Source organism: Molossus molossus, unplaced genomic scaffold (genome assembly GCF_014108415.1).
Source record: "Molossus molossus isolate mMolMol1 unplaced genomic scaffold, mMolMol1.p scaffold_m16_p_2, whole genome shotgun sequence".
NCBI classification, from domain to species: domain Eukaryota; kingdom Metazoa; phylum Chordata; class Mammalia; order Chiroptera; family Molossidae; genus Molossus; species Molossus molossus.
Window position 1 is genome coordinate 49437770 of NW_023425355.1, and position 7648 is coordinate 49445417.

Consider the following 7648-nt stretch of genomic DNA (forward strand, 5'->3'; position numbering starts at 1 on the left):
CCTCTTGGTCATGGTTAATAATTTTTTGATGTATTGCTGGATCCAATTTGCCAGTATTTTGTTAAGGATTTTGGCATTTATGTTCATCAGGGATATTTGCCTGTAGTTTTCTTTCTTTGTAGTGTCTTTTTCTGGTTTTAGAATTAAAATTATGCTGGCCTCATAAAACAAGTTTGGAAGTCTTACTTCTTCTTGAATTTTTTTTGAAATAGTTTGAGGAGAATGGGGGTTAATTTTTCTTTGAATGTTCAGTAAAACTCCCTTGTGAAGCCATCCGGGCCTGGGCTTTTGTTGGATGGGGGAGCCTTGATTACTTCTTCCATTTCCTTAGTTATTGGCCTGTTCAAGTTTTCAGTCTCTTCTCGATCCAGTTTTGGGAGATTATGTGTTTCTAGAAATTTGTCCATTTTGATTAGATTGTTGAATTTGTTGCCATATAATTGTTCATAGCATTTGTTAACGATTGTTTGTATTTCTGTGGTGTCAGTTGTTATTTCTCCTCTTCATTTCTGATTTTGTGTCTTTGGGTTTTCGCCCTTTGTTTCTTGGTGAGTCTGGATAAGGGTTCATCTATCTTGTTTATATTTTAGATAAACCAGCTCTGTGTTTCACTGATCCTTTTAATTGTTTTTTTAGTCTCTATATCATATATTTCTGCTCTGATCTTTACTATTTCCTTCCTTCTACTTGCACAGGGGTTTTCTTTTTGTTTGCTTGCCAGTTCTTTAAGTTGTGAGGTTAGATAGTCTATTAGAAATTTTTCTTATTTCTTGAGGTAGGCCTGTAGTGCTATAAACTTCCCTCTCAGAACTTCTTTCACTGCATCTCATAGATTTTGTGTTTTTGTGTGTTCATTTTCATTGGTTTCCAGGAATTTTTTAATATTTTCTTTGATCTCCTCAGTAACCCATTCATTGTTTAATAACATGCTATTTAGCCTCCATGTGTTCAAATGTCTTTGCGTGTTCTTGTTGGAATTGATTTCTAGTTTCATGCTATTGTGATCTTAGAAGATGCTTGATGTGATTTCAGTCTTTTTGAACTTGTAGAGACTTAGTTTATGTCCTTACATGTGGTCTATCTTTCAGAATATCCCATGTGCTCTTGAGAAGAATGTAAATTCTGTAGTTTTGGCGTATAAATCTTTGTAGATATCAATTAAATTTATTTGGTCTAGTGCTTCGTTTAGAGTCTCTGTTTCCTTGCTAATATTTTTTCTAGAGGATCTATCCAGTGATGTCAACGGGGTGTTAAAGTCCCCTGCTATGATTGTATGGCTGTCAATTTCTCTTTTGAAGTCTTCCGGAAGATTTTTAATATATTTTCGTGCTCCTATTTTGGGTGCATATATGTTTACCAAGGTTATATCTTCCTGTTGGATAGATCCTTTCAATATTATGTACTGGCCTTCTTTGTCTCTAGTAATGGCCTTCATTTTGAAATCTACTTTGATATGAGTATTGCTACCCCAGCTTTTTTTTTTCCTTTCCATTTGCTTGAGAGATTTTTTTCCATCCCTTCACTTTTAACCTATGTGAGTCTTTTGTTGTGAGGTAGGTCTCTTGTAAATAACATAATTATGAGTCATGCTTTCTTATCCAATCAGCTACTCTGTGTCTTTTTATTGGAGCATTCAACCATTTACATATAAGGTGATCACTAATATGTATTTATTTATTTCCACTTTTATTTAATGCAGTTATATTTTTCTTCCTATTTCTTCTACTAATTACAGCTGTCCTTTTAACATTTCTTGCAGTGCTGGTTTGGTCTTAGTCTTTTTTTGTCTGGGAAGCTCTTTATTTGACCTTCTCTTTTGAATGATAGCCTTGCTGGATAGAGTAGTCTTGGATTCATATCCTTGTTTTTTATGACCTTGATTACTTCATGCCATTCTCTTTTGGCCTGCTGTGTTTCTGTTGAGAAGTAAGCGGAGAGCCTTATGGGGGTTCCTTTGTAGGTAACCTGTTGCTTATCTTTTGCTGCCTTTTGGATTTTGTCTTGTTCTTTAATTTTTGGCATTTTAATTACTATGTGTCTTGGTGTGGGCCTGTTTGGGTTCTTCTTACTTGGGGCTCTCTGTGCTTCTTGAACTTGAATGCCTTCTTCCTTCAGGAAATTAGGGAAGTTTTCTGTTACTATTTCTTCAAATATATTCTCTAACACTTGCTCATTTTCTTCTTTTTCGGGGACACCTATGATGCGAACATTATTACGTTTTCAATTGTCCCTCAGTTCTCTTAAGCTGTCTTTCTGTTTTTTTAATTTTTTTTTTCCTTTTGGTTTTCGGATTGTTTGATATTTTCTTTACCCTGTGTTCAAATTCACTGCTCCAGTTCTCAGCTTCCTCTACTCTGTTGGTTAGTCCTTCCATTGTGTTCTTTATTTATGCTATGTCATTCTTCATTTCTTCTTGGTGGTTTTTTGTTTTCAATTGGTTGATTTTCAATGTTTCTATGTCTTTACTCATGGTGTTGATGTGCCTACCCATGCTGTTGAGCTTCCTCCAGATCATGGCTCTGAATTCTAGCTCTGTTACCTTGCTTAACTGTGCCTCATTTATCTCATCTTCGGTAGAGGTCTCTCGTTCTTTTATTTGGCTTTTGTTTCTTTGTTTCACCATTTTGGCTGTCTCAGTGGGTTTTGGAGCCTTCCAAATTATCCCTGTGGGTGTTGGTGTTCTGCTGTTTGTGGCTCCTTTTACTGGGTTTGGATGAGCATGGGAGGACCCACGTTAAACACTACTGTCAAGTCTTACTTTCCTGGATAGAGTTGCAAGCCCAGGATCAGTTCAGTTATCCTCCAGCTTTTTTCCTGGAAACTAATAGTCATGGTTACTTGAAGAGACTTTGGTTGTCAGTTGAATAAAGAACTCCCTCAGGTGTTCAGCATAAGGAGATTTCCCAAGGGTGGGGCAGGTACTGGTTGTTAATGAGCCTCAATTTGCATTTCAATGGCCCACCTGGGTGGGGTTCAATCTTCAAGGGAGGAGCCACCACCTCTCCCCAGATCATTGGAAAGGAGTAAGATGGCCACTGTCCTGCATGGCCGCAACTCAGCAAAACTCTTAGCGCCCTCCAAATCTTCCTTGTCCCCACACAGTTCCAGTCCAGTCTGCCCTCCCTCTGCCAGAGCCCAAGGTGAGTGGCTGTGGCTATTTTAGTGTTCTTTCTCAACTCTTTGCACTGTGGAGTGGGCTCAGGATTTTATCCTCCTGGACGCTGCTCACAGCTAAGACCACTGCTGTCTGTGGGCTCCCAGTCCTTGTCTTGGGTCTCTACAATCCTACTAGGATTAATTCAGTGTCCCTGTTATATGGTCCTTGCAAGCTGCTTTTCTGTTGCTTTTTTCCAATTATTTGTCTTTATTTTAGTTGTAATTCTAGTTTGGTCCTGGGAGATAGTCTGTGTAGCTTCCATTCACTCTGCCGCCATTTTGAAATCCTCCCATTTTTAATTTTTTGAGGAAACACTGTATTATTTTCCATAGTGGCTGCTCCAGTATACATTCCCACCAGCAGTATACAACAGTACCCTTTCTTACACATCCTTGCCAGCAATTGTTGTTTGATGATTTATGATGGTAGCCATTCTGGCAGATGTAAAGTGATACATCATAGACATTTTTATTTTCATTTCTCTGATTGGTGATTTCAGCATTTTTTTATATGTCCCTGGACCATTTGCATGTCCTCTTTTGAGAAATATCTATTCTGGCCCCCTGCCCATTTATTAATTAGGTTGATGTCTTCCTTTTGTTGAGTGTATGAGTACTTTATATATTTTGGAAATTAACCTCTTACCCAATTGGTAAACACATTCTTTCATACAGTTGGTTCTTTTTTTTATTTTGATGCTGGTTTCTTTTGCTGTACAGATGCTTTTTAGTTTGATGTAATCTCCTATATTAATTTTTTCCTTTGTTTCTTTTGCCTTAGATGATGTGTCAATGAAAATTCTGCTACATAAAGTGTCTGAGATTCGCTGCTTATATTTTCTTCTAGGATTTTTATGGTTTCATGAGTTACATTAAGTCTTTTATCCATTTTGGGTTTATTCTTGTGTATGGTGTAAGTTGGTGGTTCAGCTTCATTTTTTTGCTTGTACTTGTCCGATATTCACAACACCATTTAATGAAGAGACTGTCTTTACTGCATTGTATACTCTTGCCTTTGTAAAATATTAATTGAACACACTGTCTTGGGTCGATTTTTGGGTTCTCTGTAATGTTCCACTGATCTATGCACCTGTTCTTATGCCAGGACCAGTGTGTTTTGATTACTACGGCTTTGTACTATAACCTGATATCTGGTATCGTGATCCCTAAAACTTTGTTCTTTCCACCCCCCCCAAAGGTTTCTGTGGCTATCCAGGGTCTATTTTGTTCTCATATAAACGTTTGTACTATTTTTTTGAGATCTGTAAAGTATTCCACTGGTATTTTAATAAGGATCACATTGAATCTATATATTTCTTTGGGTAGTATGGACATTTTAATGATGTTAATTCTTCCAATCTATGAACAAGGTATATGTTTCTACTTTATTATATATTCCTCTATTTATTTTTTCAACATCTTGGAGTTTTCTGAGAACAAGTCCTTTACTTCTTTGGTTGTTTATTCCTAGGTATCTTAGTTTTTTTTTTGCTGCAATGGTAAATGGGATTGTTTATTAGCTTCTATTTCTTTGTGTTCATTATTGATGTGTAAAAATGCCAATAATTTCTGAATGTTGATTTTGTATTTTGCTACTTTGCCAAATTCATTTATTAAATCTAGTAGTTTTTTTATGGAGTCTTTAGGGTTTTCTATGTACAATATCCTGTCATCTGCGAATAATGACAGTTTCACTTACTCCTTTTCAATTTGGATTCCTTTTATTTTTTTCTTCATGTCTAAGCTGTGGCTAAGATTTTCAGTACTATGTTAAACAAGAGTAGTGAGGAATTCCAAAATGGCAGAAGAGTGAATGGAAGCCACACAGATCATCTCCCAGGACCAAACTGGAATTACAAATAAAAGAAGGACAAATCATTGGGAAAAATCAAGAGAAAAGCAGCTGAAGAGGACCCATATAACCAGGGACAGGAAATAGGCACTAAATTGAGCCTAGTAGAAACTGCAGAGGCACAAGAGGGCAGGCTTGGAGCACACAGACAGAAGCTGTTTTAGCTGTGAGCAGCTTCATCAGGGTTCAAATTCCAAGCCAGCTCTACAGCACAGAGGGCTGGGACCGAGCACTAAATTAGCTACAGACACTCACCTTGGGCTCTGGCAGATGGAGGGCAGACTGGACTGAAACTGTATGGAGAGACTCTAAATTTGGAGAGCATTGGAAGTTTTGTGCTGAATCACTCCTTCATAGGACAGTAGCCATATATATTTTTTCTTTTAAAAGTATTTTTTTTTTGCCTTTATTGATTAGAAAGAGAGGAAGGCAGAGAGAGAGAAAGATAGAAACATTGATGACTGAGAACATCGAGAGAAACATTGATGACTGAGAACATCAACTGGCCGCCTCTTGCATACTCCCCACTGGGGATCAAGCCCATAACCTTGGCATGACCCTGACTGGAAATCAAACTAGTGACCTCTTGTTTCATGGGTTGATGCTCAACCACTGAGCCACACCAGCTGGGTGATTGTAGCCATCTTAAGCAAAAAGCCCCAAAGCCTCTGAAAGAAGCAACATCCCCTCCCTCAGGAATTTAACAACACCTGGCCAGGCCAGAGAAATGCAAATTGAGGCTCATTAACAGCCAGCAAGCATCTACCCTACCCACTGGAAATTCTCTTATCCTGAACACCTGAGTGATTTTTTCATTCAGTTGAGGGCCACAATCCAAGGCTCATGAAGTAACTGAGATTAGTAGCCCCTAGGCAAAAAGCTAGAAGATACCTGAACCTCTCCTAGGATTGCAAATCTACCCAGAAAAGTAAGACTTTACAATCGTGTTTAACGTGGGTCCTCCCACACTCATCCAAACCCTGGAGAGGAAGTCACAACCAATGGAACACCAACACCCACAAGGAAAATTTGGGAGGCTCCAAAACACACTGAGACAGTAATAATGGTGAAACAAAAAAAAACAAATTCTAAATGAAAGAACAAGATAATTTGACAGAAGATGACATAAAGGAAAGAGAATTGAGCAAGGTATCAGAGAGAGAGTTCAATGTAATAATCCTGAGGAAGCTCAAGAACATGAGTATAAACATAGAAGCATTGAAAACCAACTAATTGGAAATAAAGAATGACATGGCATGCCCTGGCCGGTTTTGCTCAGCGGTTAGAGCGTGGGCCTGTGGTCCTGAGAGACCCGGGTTCGGTTCCCGCTAAGGGCACGTACCTCGGTTGCAATTTGTCCCCGGCCCTGGTCAGTCGTGCAGGTGGCAGCCACTCGATGTGTTCCTTTCACATCGATGTTTCTCTCTCTCTCTCTGTTCCTCTCTCTCCCTCCCACTCTACCTGAACAACAACAAATAATAATAATAATAATAAAAGAATGACATGGCAGAAATAAAGAACACGTGGGAAGAAATAACCACCAGAGGAGGCTGAGGATCTAATCAGTGTATCAAAAGACAGGGTAGAAAAAGTCACCCAATCAGAGAAAAGGAAAAAAAAAAAACAATTAAAAAACAGAAAAACAGCCTAAAAGAATTGTGGGACAATATGAAATAAAACAATATATGCATCATAGGAGCTCTAGAAGAAGAAGAAAATGAGCAAGTGTTAGAGAATATATTTGAAGAAATAGTGACAGAAAACTTCCCTAATTGATGAAGGAAAAAGGCATACAAGTACAAGAAGCACAAAGATCCCCAAGTAAGAAGAACCCAAACAGGCCCACACCAAGACACATAATAATTAAAATGCCAAAAATTAAAGACAAAGAGAGAACCCTACAGGCAGCAAGAGATAAGCAACAGGTTGCCTACAAAGGAACCCCCACAATGCTATCAGCTGACTTCTCAACATAAACACTACAGGCCAGAAGGGAATGGCATGAAGGAATCAAGATCATGAAAAACAAGGATCTGAATCCAAGACTACTCTATCCAGCAAGACTATCATTCAAAATAGAAGGTCAAAAAAAGAGATTCCCAGAAAAAAAAATGCTAAGAAAATACATTAGCACCAAACCAGTACTGCAAGAAAAGTTAAAAGGACTGCTGTAATTAATAGAAGAAATAGAAAGAAAAATATAACCACAGTAAACAAAAATGGCAATAAATAAGTACATGTCAGTAATAACCTTAAATGTAATTAGATTAAACACTCCAATGAAAAGACACAGAGTAACTAATTGGATAAGAAAGCATAAGTCATGTATACGTTGTTTACAAGAGACCCACCTCACAACAAAAGACTCACATAGGTTGAAAATAAAGGGATGAAATTTTTTCTAAGCAAACAAAAAGAAAATAAGAGCTCAAGAGCAATACTCATATCTGATCAAATAGACTTCAAAATAAAGAACATAACTAGAGACAAGGAAGGCCACTACATAATATTGAACGTATTTATCCAACAGAAAGATATAACCTTGGTAAACATATATGCACCTAATATAGGAGCACCAAAATGTATTTTAAAACTTCTGGAGGATTTCAAAGGAGAAATTGACAGAAAAACAATCATTGT